Here is a 14639-nt window from a genome sequence, read left to right on the forward strand (position 1 = left end):
CAGCCTTCAACCTCTGCCCTATACCTTCATGTCAAAATATGAGGTCACTTGCCACAGTTGGTGGCAGTAGTGTCCCTGGAAGACATCCCTATACAAAACGACTATCAAAGACTTAACTATACATGGAAGTGTTGTGAGCCACATCAGTATATTTCTTTAAAACCAAACTGAATATATCTCAAGTTCAGTTTTCCTTTTTTCTAGGTACTCCATACCTTTTGGTTAGGTGCTCTGTGCCTGACAGGAAGGGGAGTGTGACAGATAAAGTGGAAAGTCAATGGTCTTAACTGTCTGCTGCTAAAACACATTTATTCTGCAAATTTTATAAAATCGCATAACTGATTGAATACACTATTTGCCTCTTCCAGAACCTCAAGGGGACTTTGCAAAGTAAGAGCCCTGGAGGATTAAACTTCATACTAAATCTGTTTCTGAGCAGAAAGTCTTGTCATTGTAGAAACCAAAAAACCTATGAGGGTATTATATTTGTAACTTGAGAAATGAGTCAGGTTTTTAACTGAAGAAGAGCTTTGGTACCTATTTTTAAATCAGAAATGCTCTTTAATGATCTCCTGTAGAAAGACAATTTAAGATGGGAATTCTTTCCTGGAGTTTTAAATGCATAGAATAACAACAATTACTTTTTACTGACCATTTACATATGTGCCAGCACTTACCATATATGATCTCTAATCTCACAAGAGCCCTGTAAAACTGGGAGAGCAAAGACTCATGGCAGTAGTTCTCCCAGGTGTCATCTTTGCTCTCTAAAGACTCCTGTTGGAAAGAAAAAGTCATGGAATGAGGATCATGCTTTTACAGACTTACTTCATTTGAATTTCAAAGGTATCCAAAAGCTAGATAGATAAATCAATTTTGAGAGTTTAAACCGTGATTCAGAATAAGGTTAAAATTTTAACAGGTAGTAGAGTTGAGATACAGTTCCGTTTTTCTTTGGATGTAAGCCAGGTACTAGATGTCATGGATTTGTTGTGTATGATTAATATTGCATATGTTTGCGTTTTTCTGCATCTTTGCAGAAACGTGCAAGGAGAGTCAAAACCTTCCATTAGCCTAACTCCCAGCCCCTGTCCTTATAAGAGCAGCCTCTTTGAGTATTTCAGAGTGTAGTTTCATCTCTTTAAAATCCTGCTTAATGCCTTCACTTGATTTTCAATTTAAAACTTGGTGTAATAATATTTCTGCCTCTGGATGTCTAAATAAAATATGCATTTCAACTGACTGTCTTCTGATTAACCTAGTGACTTTGTTCATCACACAAAAGAATCATAGGATAAGGAAGCCAATATCTGCTTCACTAATCATGAGGTAAGTGAAAATGTACTGATCTCAGTTTTCCAGTCAGACCTTTCAGAAATGGATAATTCCTTGAACACATTTAAAAATGAGTAAAAACTAACACCCTGAATAAGCCAGACTTTTTAATGGTTAGGTGGTTTTGATGAGAAACTTTATGGAGTCATTGCCTGTTACCTTACTTTAACACATTTCAGACTTGGAATCTTAACCAGTCTCCTAGTCAGAAGGATCATTACAAAGTTATATTTTCCTGTTATATGCTCTGGGAGCTGGATGTATTCTTATTGGGGGAAGAGAAGGACTAGTAAGATGATTACTAGATTTCTGCATTTTTCTGTTCTTTTTTTCTTTTTCTCAGTTTATGTTTTCCCTTGTGTATGTTCCCAAAAAAAAACTATTGAAGACTGTGTTTGTCAAATGAGTAAACTTGATGTCACATGAAGCATTTACCTACCTAGGTTTTTGTTCTGAAGATGGTGTCACCATTCCACAAAGAAATCAAGTGCATGGACTTTGTTATAGGTTGTGCCCACGTTGAGGAGCCCTTTCCAGGTCATGTTTTGGATGATTAAGATCGCCAGATATTAAAGGCATTACTGATTGGTACTTGAGCAATGCTAGAACTATCTGTCTGAATGAGAAATATTCCTTGCATTCCCAAAGGATGTTGTTCTTTCATGACTAGGTTTTCTAAACATTCTTCCTTCTTCTGGAATGTTCTTTGTCTTCAAATGTATTGGAGCAAAGCCCACTCATCCACTAGGACTAAGCTTCAGTATCACTGCCCCCTTCATAGCCTTGTCTGGCACTGTCTTCTTCTCCCAGGAACGGTTTCTCTTGGACATAAAACTTGTCTATTTAAAAAATTACCATTATGTATAACTTCCTTCTTCACTGAAGAGTGAGATCTTTGAGAGCAGAAACCATATTTTATTCATTTTTGCATCTCTGCCTGTTGGCAAAATGCCTATCATATACAGTCCCTCAATCTATACCCATTAATTAAACTATTCATTCATTCACTAATTCATGCAACAAACGTGACTTAAGAAATGTCATTGGAAGCAAATAAACTACATTGACAATTCCCTCAAAGAGTTGGTGTATTGGATTTAGGATCTATCATTACTCATTAAGCAAGCTGAGATCTGCTTTAATCAAAAGTCTCCTTTGGCTGTTTAACTTAAAAGCTTCATATCCACACAGTTGCCTGTGCCCATGGCAACCGAAATGCATGAATGCGGGTTCTGAAATATAATCTTTCTAGAAAGCCAGGGCTCCTATTAAAGCTGTAGTTTACATCCACGTCCATCCTACACAGGTGTTATCACAGGCCTGCATGGATGACTATTTCAGCTAGGCAGTAGTGACTTCATATGACATCATGTCTACAAAGCGGTTTCCCCTTATAGCATAGTGAGCTGTTGATAGATCTAATGTGGTGAGATCACAGGATCACATCATTTTGTGAGAAGCCTACCTGCAATGAAGGTATAGCCTGTAATATTTTATGTATGTGCCAGGCAGCATCACAGTTTTCCTTCCCCAGCTTAACAGAGGTAGCAACTCTATCTGTGTTTTCTCCGGATGTCTGGAGACAGGGGAAGCATGTATGTCCTATGCTACTTGGTAAAGGAATTCTGAGTGGGAATGGCTCCTGTGTGAGGTCGCAGAAACAAGACATGGACAATGCTACTTGTGATGGGAAATCATTGAATGGACACACTTAGGAATATATTATTAGATCTTTAGGTCTAAAACTTTGGGTAGGTGAGTTTAACTCACCCTTAACTTCAGGATCTCCATTTTGATGGGAACTAGGAACTATAGAGAATTGTATAGATTTGGGATATTTATTACATTCCCATATATTATATATATAATTATAATATGTACACATCTTATTCTCTAGAGAGCTTAGAGGTAAAATCCTTACAATGTGAAGAGAACATGGCCCTGTCTTAAGGTGCAATGAGGAAGTGGTGAGCTGAGGAGAATGTGCGTATCCTTCAGCCTCTTGCATGGAGAGAGTAAACCAGCCTAAGTAGGTGGTTGAAGCTTTCTGAGTTCATGAGGCCTTAAACCTTTACTTTTGTATCATAGGAGGAAGCCTATGGGTCCCAAGAAAGGAGTTAGGGTGGGCCAGGACGCCAGGGGTGCCTAACAGACTCAGGGCAGTGACATAACTATCCACATACTAACTGGAGGAAAACTAGCTCAATGTTTTGACAACTCATCAGTGGTACCAGTGCATACTGAGTATCAGCCTATATTGGTGTGCTAGGGTGGCCATAGCAAAATAGCACCACTGGGTGGCTTAGAATGACAGAAATTTATCATGTCACCGTTCAAGAGGCCAGAAGTTCAAAATTAAGGTGTCAGCAAGGTGGCTCTCCCTCCGAAGTATGAGGAAAGGGATCTGTTCCCGGCCCCTCCCCCAGCTTCTGGTGGCTCCTTGGCTTGTGGTAGCATTGCTACAGTCCTCACGTGGTGCTCTCACTGTGTGTGTGTTTGTCTATGTGGTGTTCTTCTTAAAAGAAGCCAAAGGTTTCAGAGGTTCACCTTACTTTGGTGTAACCTCATCTTCACATAGCCAACTACATCTGCAGCAACTCTGTTTCAAAATAAGTTCCCATTGTGAGATACTGAGAGGTTAGGGCTTCGACACATGAATTTTAAGGGGACACGATTCAGCCCTAGGCATGAACTTTCTTGAACATATTTCCTGGCATACATGCCCAGGAGTTTCTCTATAATAGATGCTTGGCCATGAATGGCTGGGTCAGTCACGAAGTGTACAAAAAGAACTTGGGAGTTGGTTTGAAGCTTAAATGCAATGATGGGATCAAACTGGCAAGAGGTCTGTGTGTCCGTTTCCTGGCACCGAGCAGCTGCTAGGTAAGTGGATGCTGGAGCAGTGCCTGGTCTTTGCTGAAAAAGTCCACTGGAAAAAAGGACGAAGAAGCCCACATCTTAAGAGGAATCCCATGATGTGTTGAGGGGTGGATAATTTACAAGGTGACATTTGGCAACTGACCAGTCACCAAAGAGTGGCTGTGTTTTTAGCAAGAGTTTATTGAGGGTGCTTCTTCTTCAGAAAACAGAATCGAGCTTTGTGCTTTTCTTCCTTTTTACCCTCTTACTTCTGATGACTTTCTTGATGGCTTTCTATTCTGAGGTGTCTCCATTTATCTCAATGGATTTCAGAAAATTATTTTTAAAAATGCAAAACACACCAATTTTTAAGGGAAAGAAATTGAAAAACAAATGCTTACTCAGTGACTTCTTAAGCAGGGTGTAGCCTAGGCTAGCCTCACATCAGCCCTTAAGAGAAGATGGTTTTATCCCCCTTTTTAGAAAGTAGAAAACTAAAACTCCTAGAGATCAGATAATTTTTCTGAAAACAAACAGTAACTGAGAAGATTTTTAAATTTTTTTAATGTTTATTTTCAAGAGAGAGAGAGACAGAGCATGAATGGGGGAGGGGCAGCAAGAGAGGGAGATACAGAATCCGAAGCAGGCTCTGAGCTGTCAGCACAGAGCCTGACACGGGACTCGAACTCACGAACCATGAGATCATGACCTGAGCCGAAGTCGGACGCTTAACTGACTGAGCCACTGAGGCACCCCAGTAACTGAGGTTTTAATTGTAATATTTTCCATCCCAAACTGAACAGTTACATCATATTGACTCCTTAATATGTTTATGCTCTACAGGTTGATTGGTTGGTTAAGAGGAAGGTAGTAGTTTCATGATTAATACACACCATGCTAACATATCATAGAGAGAAAATGTATAAAAGAGAGTCAAAACTGTATTAAGGGTCTGCTGTAGAATACATGCGGTAATCTGTAATTGTTTTGGGTGCTCCTGAAAAACCTGTTCTTCAGTCTTACCAATCCAATATTATGATGAAGAAATTAAGATTTAGAGAGACACAGTGACTTGCTTAGTATCATGTTACAAAATATAGTAGAAATGTGGCTTGAACCACAACCCTTTCATATGAAATCCCATACTTGTTTCTTTGTTTTACTTTCCTCCTGCTCATAATTTATTAGAACATAAATATGATGAAACTAGGAGCATTTATTATTTTTATATACTACACAGAGTAAATGTGAAATAAATATCTGTTTCAGGGTTGAATGAAAACAGTTTGCCTATTCTGTTATGAGAGCAGTTTAATATTAGAAATGAGGATTCCAGAAGACAATATCTTAGCTGTGGTTTGTAGTTTATGGTAACATTAAATTTATGCTACCCATAATCAATTGTGTATCCTACTTCAGAAAAATATCCCCAGCTCTCCAAAGTCAGATCCTCTGCTTTCAAGGTGAAAAGCATATTATTTTATAGCAATTTTCCCTGTTTCATCATAGACCGTGAGAGACCACGGAATGCACATAAGGGAGGGTCAGCCTGGGGAGATTTGACCCATTGTTGTGTTTACATGGGTAATTGGTGAATTCCGTTCTTTTTGAGTTTTGTATTTCATAATCTCTTTTCTCCTGTAAGAACTTTACTGTAACTTTGTATGAGAGCCTTACTATGATCAACCTACAGATTTTAACTCCCTCTTTAGTTGCCATACTCCAGCTTCATTTAGCTTTGCTCAATGTCTTCTTAAGAAGGAAAAAGCGGTCTCTGGATTGGGGTAGGCGAGAGGAGGAAAGCTCCTAGGGGGTTAGAGTGTCTACCCCTTTATTCCTAATTTATAGTAAACTGGTAGCTCAGGAACTTAACTTTCACTTTCACTTATTTTCTATTTTAATTCTAAATTATATTTTAAATAGGTAATACATACAATAAAAAAAAATATCTAGTGAAAAATAAACCTCTTTATTATTCATTTTGCTCCGACATTGGTTCCATCTTGCCAAAGAAAAACCAATAGTAGTTTTGGTAACCAGTTACCAGAGATATTTCGTAAAGGGTAAGGAAGGGTCTTATGAATGTCTTCCCAGGGCTAAGTCCTAAAGGATGAGCAGATTTCCACCAGCCAGACAAGGGAGGGGGCCACACTGTAGGCAGGAAGTAGCATGTTCAAAAATGTTGAAATATGAAATCGTATAGTTATTCCTCAGCAGATCTAATGCTTCAGTATCCCTTCCTTGGAGTACATCCTTTCCCATCCTCTCTCTAAAACAGTTTTCCCTATTCTTGAACTTCATATAAATGGAATCATTCAGTTACATGTATTCTTTTGTTTATCACTGAGTTCACTCAACATTTTGTCTGTGAGATTTCTTTATGTTGTCGTGTAGGAGTATTTTTGTATCTCAATGTAATGTCATGTCCTAGTGTGTGACTGTACAAAATTGTATTCACTCATTTTCTTAGCATTGGGCATTTTCTCCTCTACTAGAGTACTCAACACCTTGCCCTATATTAACGAGTTAGAGTTTGTTTCTCTCACAGATCTTACATAATTCCCAAGAGTCCACTTCTTGCCAGAAGTGAATAAGACAGGAGCTTGATACTGGGAAACTGGGAGGCAGTACCTCAATGCTATTGCTCATTCCTTTGGCCTTGATGCCCATGATAGTACAGATAATGCAGTTTAAGCTCATGTTCATACTGTTAACACCTACCTACCTACCTACCTACCTACCTACCTACCTATTCATATTGCTAGTAACAAAATAATTTCATACAGCAAGTAACCACATAATTTTCCTATCTTTAAGAATTTCATTTCAGAGACCCAGGAAACTTATAGTTCTGCCAAAATTATGGATAAAAGGCAGACTTCTACTTGATTCTGATTAAATCTTCAGGACAATGGTATTGCTTGTACCCACTTGCACCAGTACTTGTGCCCATCGTCTCCCAAGGGAAATAGTTTCCTGAAGTCTGTGTGGGCTACATAGTTATTGGGAGCTACATCTTTTCAGCCTCAGTGAAGTCCTTGATTGCAGATCAGAATTATTATATAAGATCAGTGTTCAAATCACTCTCCTGCAACTAGACTTAAGTACCCTATACTTTCTACAAAGGATTTGTGGTGAGAATTGCTAAGAGGGAAACCATGGCTGGGCAGGTTGGGTTCTGCCCCTCAGACCTCTGATGTTGGTGATGGAGGCTGCCATCCAATGACCTGTCACTGAAAAAGCTGAGTCTGCAGAGACCTCTGATCAAAGCATTTCCTGAGCTGTACCCTCCTGGAATAACCCAGAAGCCTTTTTCATAGGCCCGTCTATCCTTTGAAATGTTTTTCAGCCTCCTGGACAAGTCAGACTCCTTCCTCACTTTCTATAATAGCAGATGCATGAATAAAAGCAAATGCAGCTAGCTTTCTAGCATGATAAAATATCCGGAGATACAAACACCAAGGAGTTTATGCAAATGAAACCACAGAATATTGAAGTACAAAGTGAGCTGATGTGTTATAAGAACTCAAAAGGTCATCTAGATGGTTTAAGAATAGATCATAGAATTTAAATTGGGTATCCGTAGAATTCAATTAAATCGGTCAAATATTGACTCAGTATCTAGTCCCACTGGACAGGGAGGTGGGGTGGGACAGGCAGGGTAGGATGAGAGGTGAATGAGACAAGCCTGCCTTCAGGAAACTCTCAGCCTTGGGCCAGAGGGTGAGGAGGGACAAGAATGATGGGGATAAAATATGGAGGCAGAAAGCCATAATGATTGAGTGCCCATGTTCTGAGGTCAGGCTGCCTGGGTCTGAAGCCAGGCTCCAGCACTTAGAATGGCGTGACCCTGGGCAGAGTGCATCTCTAAGCCTCAGTCTCATCTTTGGGAAACTTGGGTTTCATGACATTATCTACCTCATAATGTTATTCTGAAAATTAAATCCAATAACCTGTCTACAGTGCTTAGTCCAGCACTAGCCATAGAGCACTTAGTAGACAGTAGTAGCTATGAAATGTCAGGAGGAAGTACAGGCAAATAGGAGAGTTGCACCCATTGGAGAGTTTAGGAAAAACAGGAGGAAATAAGTAATATTTGGAAGAGAGGGGCAGTATACCAACTGATGGAAACTGGGGGAAGATGCACCTAGCATGTGTTTATAGCAGTTGCCTGTCAGGCTATATAGTCCCTGAGGTAAGGGTCCATGCCTGTCATATTCATCAGCATCTCCCAACACCAGAAAGCGACTCATTTGAGTGAAAGAATAAATTCATTCATGACTGTATGGATAAGAGGGACACCATGAGCTGGGAATGCAAAAGGCATCCTCGGGGGAGTGGGGAGGGGGGACCATGTATAGGTGATTCCATCAGTGAACCCCTCACAGGTGAGCCTGGAATCCTGGGAGGTTTCAGCCAGATCACGCAGAGCTTTGAGTACAGGACAAAGAGTCACATCCACAAGCAGTGAAATCATTGTGCTTGTGTTTCTGTTCCTTTTAACTTTGAAGGAAATAAAAATAAAAAGCCAAGCTGTACTGCAGAGTCAGCTGAAATGTTATGAACTTATCTTTCATTTTCCTGCCATCAGTTATGTGCAAATTAGACATTCTCTTCTGCCTATAAATTGCTTAATCTAAGTTTGTGCTGCACATGATACCAATGGCTTTTTAACTTGCTCTTGGAGCTAAGCAGGAGGCTGATAGATTCTGTGAGCATTATTTTCTACATCAGGCAAAGTCTACGGTAACCAAGCCTAAAATGATTCTTAGATTAAAATACTGTACAGCTTTACTGGCCCCAGATACTAAAATGTCAGGATTCTTTATAAGCCCTGATTCTGTCTCTTCAAACATGTCATGAGCTTCTTGTGAATTTGGGCAGTCCAATAAAATACGATGGCCATTTCCCAGTCTTTGTTTTGTCAGCCTTCAACTTGTCACATTTATGAAGGCTTTTATAAGCACTTTCCAAATATAGCATATCATTCAGTTCTCAGGACAACTTTGTTCAGCAGGTTTTATCAACATGACATAGGAGGATCTGGGGCTCACTAGTGTCATCTGGTCCCCCGGCCCAAGCTCTTATTCCCCAGGCACAGGGCCTCAATGGAGTGTCAGTGTTTTCTTCTGAACTCTCCAGAATTCTTCCTGCAGTTACTGCATATATGTGTGATGCTTTATCTTCAAGCCACAAAATGCTTTTCTGCTTGTAGAGTGCCTCCTGGATGGATGTTTTCTAGAACTATTCTTATTTTGATTTCTTTTTATTTTAAAATCCGGTTGCCATTCCTTATCCAGAAAAACAACAGAGAAAATAATATAGTAATAAATTTGGCTTTCTTTAGAAGACCTCTTGATCTGATAATAGTAGCTGGCCTATCCAAAGCTTATGAGTAAGATTCTAATGCAGACATCAAAAGACGTTCGTCTATATATTTGTATGGGAGGATTAGGAGAAAGAAGGTGGGTGCACGGCTGATACCCCATTAACAAGTATGTTCCTGCCTGAAGCTGAAAGAGGGACAGTGAGTAGTCGAAAGTGCATGTGTTTGGGAGTCAAGCACACCTGGGAGAACTGGTTCAGCTATAGTCAAGCTATTAAAACTTGACCTTGACCTTGACTTCCTTTGTAAAGTGGGTTTAGTAAGAGTTATATGATATTTGCTCCTTTCAATCATTCATGAACCGAAAGACTTTTATTGGATACCTCTTATGAGGCAGGCATTTTGCTAGTTGCTAGGGATAGAGCCATAGATAAAAATAAAGCAGATATGATCATTATCTTAATGGACTTCGAATCTAATGTCTAATATCTTCTTAGTTTAATATCTTCTTAGGAAGATATTGTACACCTACATATACAATCCTATAAATAAAATTGTGATCAATGCTGTTGAGAAATAATATAAGATGTTTGGGGAGGGTTCTAGTACAGTTGAATGGCGGTCAAAAAACCCTGAAGTTGAGACAAAAGTGATAAATAGGATGAGCTGACTCATAGGATTATTGTGAGGATCGGAAGTTATGCTCATTTAAGTGTCTAGCACAGTGCCTTGGGCATAATAATCATCAATAGTTTCAATGAGAACAATAATATTGGGCTAGGTGACTGCCCACTTCAGATATTTTGAGACACTCCATGGAGAGCTTCCCCACCATTCTTCCTTCCTTTTCTGAGCCCTGATTCCTTTCTTAGAGCCCAAAGCCCTGTTTTCCAGGATGGAAACTCCTCAGGGATTTATTCCAAGTTACTTTAAGTTCACGCTATGTTGTTACTGACTGATGTCAAATCAGTCTTGAGGGTTACTCGTAGAAGGAGTCATTCCAATCCATGCTAAGTTACTAATAGTTGATAAGATGTTCCATCCCGAGAGCAGCTTTTATTAAAGAGGAGAAAACACAAGAGTGATCAGTGAGAATGGAAGATGGTCTATATAATAATGTGAGTCTGTTGGGGAGAGAATGTCAAATAGAGAGGCCAGGAGCTTTTATACTGAAGTAATAGAAAAAGGTCGGGATGTTTGAAAACACACTAGCTTTCTGAATAATTCTATCCAGTAAACCTGTAAAATATCCATTTTCTAATGGCAAAAGTGTTTCCTGCCACAGTCACAATCCATAATCTCTTTCAATTAATTATAGTAATGTCGACTGTCCCTCGGGCTCCCTTGAGGACTCTGACAGTTTTCTCCCATGGCCATGATCTCCTCTCATTGTCTCTCCAGGTCTGGAAATGGCTGACTATGCTAACTTTTCAGTAGGAGAAGATTGTTTCTGTACTGCTAAGGCCTTCTGGGGTCCACTAAAAATTGAGGCAAAACTATGCCCATCTTTTCATCAACCATCCACTTAGACTTTTGAGCACCTGTTAATTCTTGGTCCTAAGTTAGATACTGAGGATAAAGAATGAAGGAAAAATAGTTTCTACTCTCAAGGAGTTTAAAACTTAGTGTTTTGATGAAGCAAAGTAGTGGGGGCTGTGAAGGCACAGATGGGGGAATGACTAAGTTGGCACAGGTGAGTTGGCAAAGGGCTTCATCTAGAGACACATATTTGGACAGGCCATGAAATGAGGTCTACCTACTCAAGATGGGCATGACTGGCGTTCTAGGCAGTGACTTGCCTATGAAGATGCAGAGAAGCATGAAAAAGCATAACACATTTTCTAGATGACATGGTCCATAGACTGAACATATTCAAGAATTGTTAGTTTAAATATATTCTATTTTGAGGCTTGTTGACTGATGTGGGAAGGGGACAGGGAGGCAGGGAAGAAGGGAAGAAGGGAAGGAGGTGAGGAAGAGGACAGAAAGTTGCTGAGCTATAATTGTCTGGTATTGAATAGATGAGTGTGATACTATACACTTTTGACGCAGGGATTCAGTTTGCAGTAAAGATACCTGAGTTCTTGTTAGCTTCATGCCCTTGATCAAGTTCTCAACCTCATCCCCCATGTCAGCATGGACGAGATGATCTGGCGATATATTTGTATCATTGAGAATTCTTTCTCCATACTCCTAATTTTAAAAAAGTAATGACTTTAGAAGTGTGAACTTCAGCCTTTCCATTTTTTCCCATATGACCTTGAACAAATATCTTAACCTCTCTGAGCCTCAGTTTCTTATGTAACATAAGGAGATGGTTCCTCTCTTGTATTGCTGTTGCAAGAATCAGGTATAATTTATATAAATATCTAGTATGGTTTGTGATTTATAGGAGGCATTCAGTGAATGGGTGTTGTTGTTGCTATTACTTCTATCAATGTATTCATTTTCAATAGTAACTCTTTTAGTATTTACTTCTTCCTTGCATTTCTTTATTCTATATTAGATTGTAAAATGTGTGGGAAAAGGTGTTGGACCTTATCCTTCCCTAGGCAATTGGCCAGTTTTGGTGCTTAGTAAATACTTGGTAATTGACTGATAGACAATTATGTGACAACTAAAAATGTAGAGTTGAGAGAGTAAATTCCTGTCCACTTCTCTGGTATTAATTGCATCTAATGTTTTACATGCTATATAAAATATACTAGAATTTCACAAAATGGGAAAACAGATAAAGTTCACTCATAAAAGGGATAGGCCATTTCTGCACATTTCAGAAAGTCCTTAATCCTGTATATGTTGCCAGGAAATGGAGAGTGGGTTGCATGTATAAAGATGGATAAGATTGTGGGGAAATCCTTTGCCTCATGCTGTTTAGTTGTCTCATACATGTAATTATTTGTTTTGACCAAGGCCTCGTTTTCATGGATTAGTGCTGTCTGAACGGACAGTGTACTGGGAGGCATTTTTTTTTTTTTAACCAGAGATTATCAAAAGTTTGTGTGCATAGAGACCGCAGGGGAAGGCTCAGATAGCAAGGTTCTAATCCCAGAGATCCTGATTCAGGATTTCAATCCTATTTCTTGTCTTCTGATACATTGAGCTCCTACCCAGGCCACCACCCCAGCTTGGGCCCTGTCCCGCTCAGACGAGGACCACTTCAGCCAATACTGTCACCTCATGTTGTGACCTTCTGAGTCAGCAGGTAATTGTCTATTGGCCTTGCAGATAGAGCCACGGTTCAGGAATTTGCTAATTACCATTCCCTGTTGACTGATTATCCACATCCACTGGGTATACACTTAAACACGTTTTAAATCAATTTAAATCCCAGGTCCACAGCCACTTATCTGAATGACTGCACATGGTATATTTATATGCCACCAACACCATTACCTGCACCATTAAGGGCTGCCACTGCTAATAATCACAGCTGCAAAAGCATCTACGTCTGTTGATGCCACTGCATCCCAGGAGCCTCAGGAAGCTTTAACGTGTCCCTTGGGGGTGGATTAATCCCTTATTGTGATACAGAATCCTTGATTTGGAGAGATTAAGTATTACGCTCAAGGTCACAGTGTGGGTAGCGCAGCAGAACTGTGATCCAAACCCAAATCCATCTGGCTCCCAAACCCCTGCTACGGCCTCTACAATTAAGGAAAGGCAAATTATGTCTTTTCCTTATTTGTACTACTAGGTCAGTATTTACTGCAGTATTTCAAATCCATCTGCATGAGAGAAGAACCAGTTTTACCTTTTTCAAGGTGAGAATTTAGACTGATTTTTCACATTTATTACTGTAGATTCTTCTTGCTCTTTTAGTGCCGAGATTTGATGTGAAAAAAGGTGCATCGGTGCTGGGCCATGTAGGGGACAGAACCATCTTCAGGCAGAGCCTCGGCTAAAGGCTCCAAATGCAGATATTTGACTACAAGAGATAAAATACAACCTTTGAAAGTCCTCTTTTCCCTGCTAATTGTTAAACCAAAGGAATGCTATTTGCTAGACATCTCCTGGAGACCTTAGAAATGGAACAGCGTCACCAGCAGCTTCTCTGCAGAGGAAGCCTGACAGTCCGGTAAGAACGGGGCAGGTCAGAAGCTGCTCAATCACAGAGACAACTTCTACTGCATTGCAGAGTCCGAGTCACTGGAGCGAGGAAAACATCAGCCCCGAGACTGTAAGCCAGGGCTCTGCCAGCAAAGGCACGTATGCACAGAAATAATACACAGAGAACATTTGCATCTCTCTTGTAAGATGAGCTGAAAACAACCCTCCCTAAAAAAGAAAGAAAGAAAGAAAAGAAAAAAAAAGGTTTCAGATGAGAACTTCCTGACTATTGAGAATAAAATGACAAAAATAATTTTTGTTATTGAGGAAACAGGACCTACGTGCACACAAAGGAACGACCTCTGAGAGAAAGCACTCTCCTCTAGAAATCACTCAAGAGTGGGTGCTGGATAGAGTAGGATGTGAAGGTGGCAGGCACATTTGCAGGTAGACATCAGGGGTCCTGAGGGCCAGGCTTCTAGAAATACTCACCATGGGTGTCACTGTGCAGGTTTCAAAATTTGGCCTCTGACCCCTACTGAACTACAAATGTGAAACCTGGGAAGCTTCATAGTTTAAAGGAAAGAAGGATCAAATAAGAATATGATCTTATTCCCTGGGCAGTCCACGTCCTCTCTCGGCCTCGGTTTACTATCTCTAACATAAGGTAAATGGACTATCTTAGCGCTTCTCAAACTCTGTGCACAGGAATTACCTGAGATCTTATCCAATGCCAATTTTGATCCAGTAGTTCTGGAATATGGGGCCTGAAGCTCTGCATTTGTAACTTGGCCTCAGATGCTGCTGCTGCTCTCTTGTCCATAGTTTAAATAGCATGGGACCAGATTTTCTTTAAAACCTCTTAGCTTTGACATTGGGTTAAGAAGAGAAGGAAACTAGGTGCTTTGATGGATAGAATTCATTAATCTAAGGAATTTAAATGTTTTCAAAAGTCTCTATTCATTTATTCATTCTTTAAAATATTTATTGGGCCACAGTTATTTAGTGGTACTCTTTTAGGAACAAAAAGGCTTCCAAGATCGCTGCCTTGTGGAGGTCTAGTGGAAGG

The sequence above is a fragment of the Panthera leo genome, chromosome A3, assembly GCF_018350215.1.
Source record: "Panthera leo isolate Ple1 chromosome A3, P.leo_Ple1_pat1.1, whole genome shotgun sequence".
Classification (NCBI taxonomy): Eukaryota; Metazoa; Chordata; class Mammalia; order Carnivora; family Felidae; genus Panthera; species Panthera leo.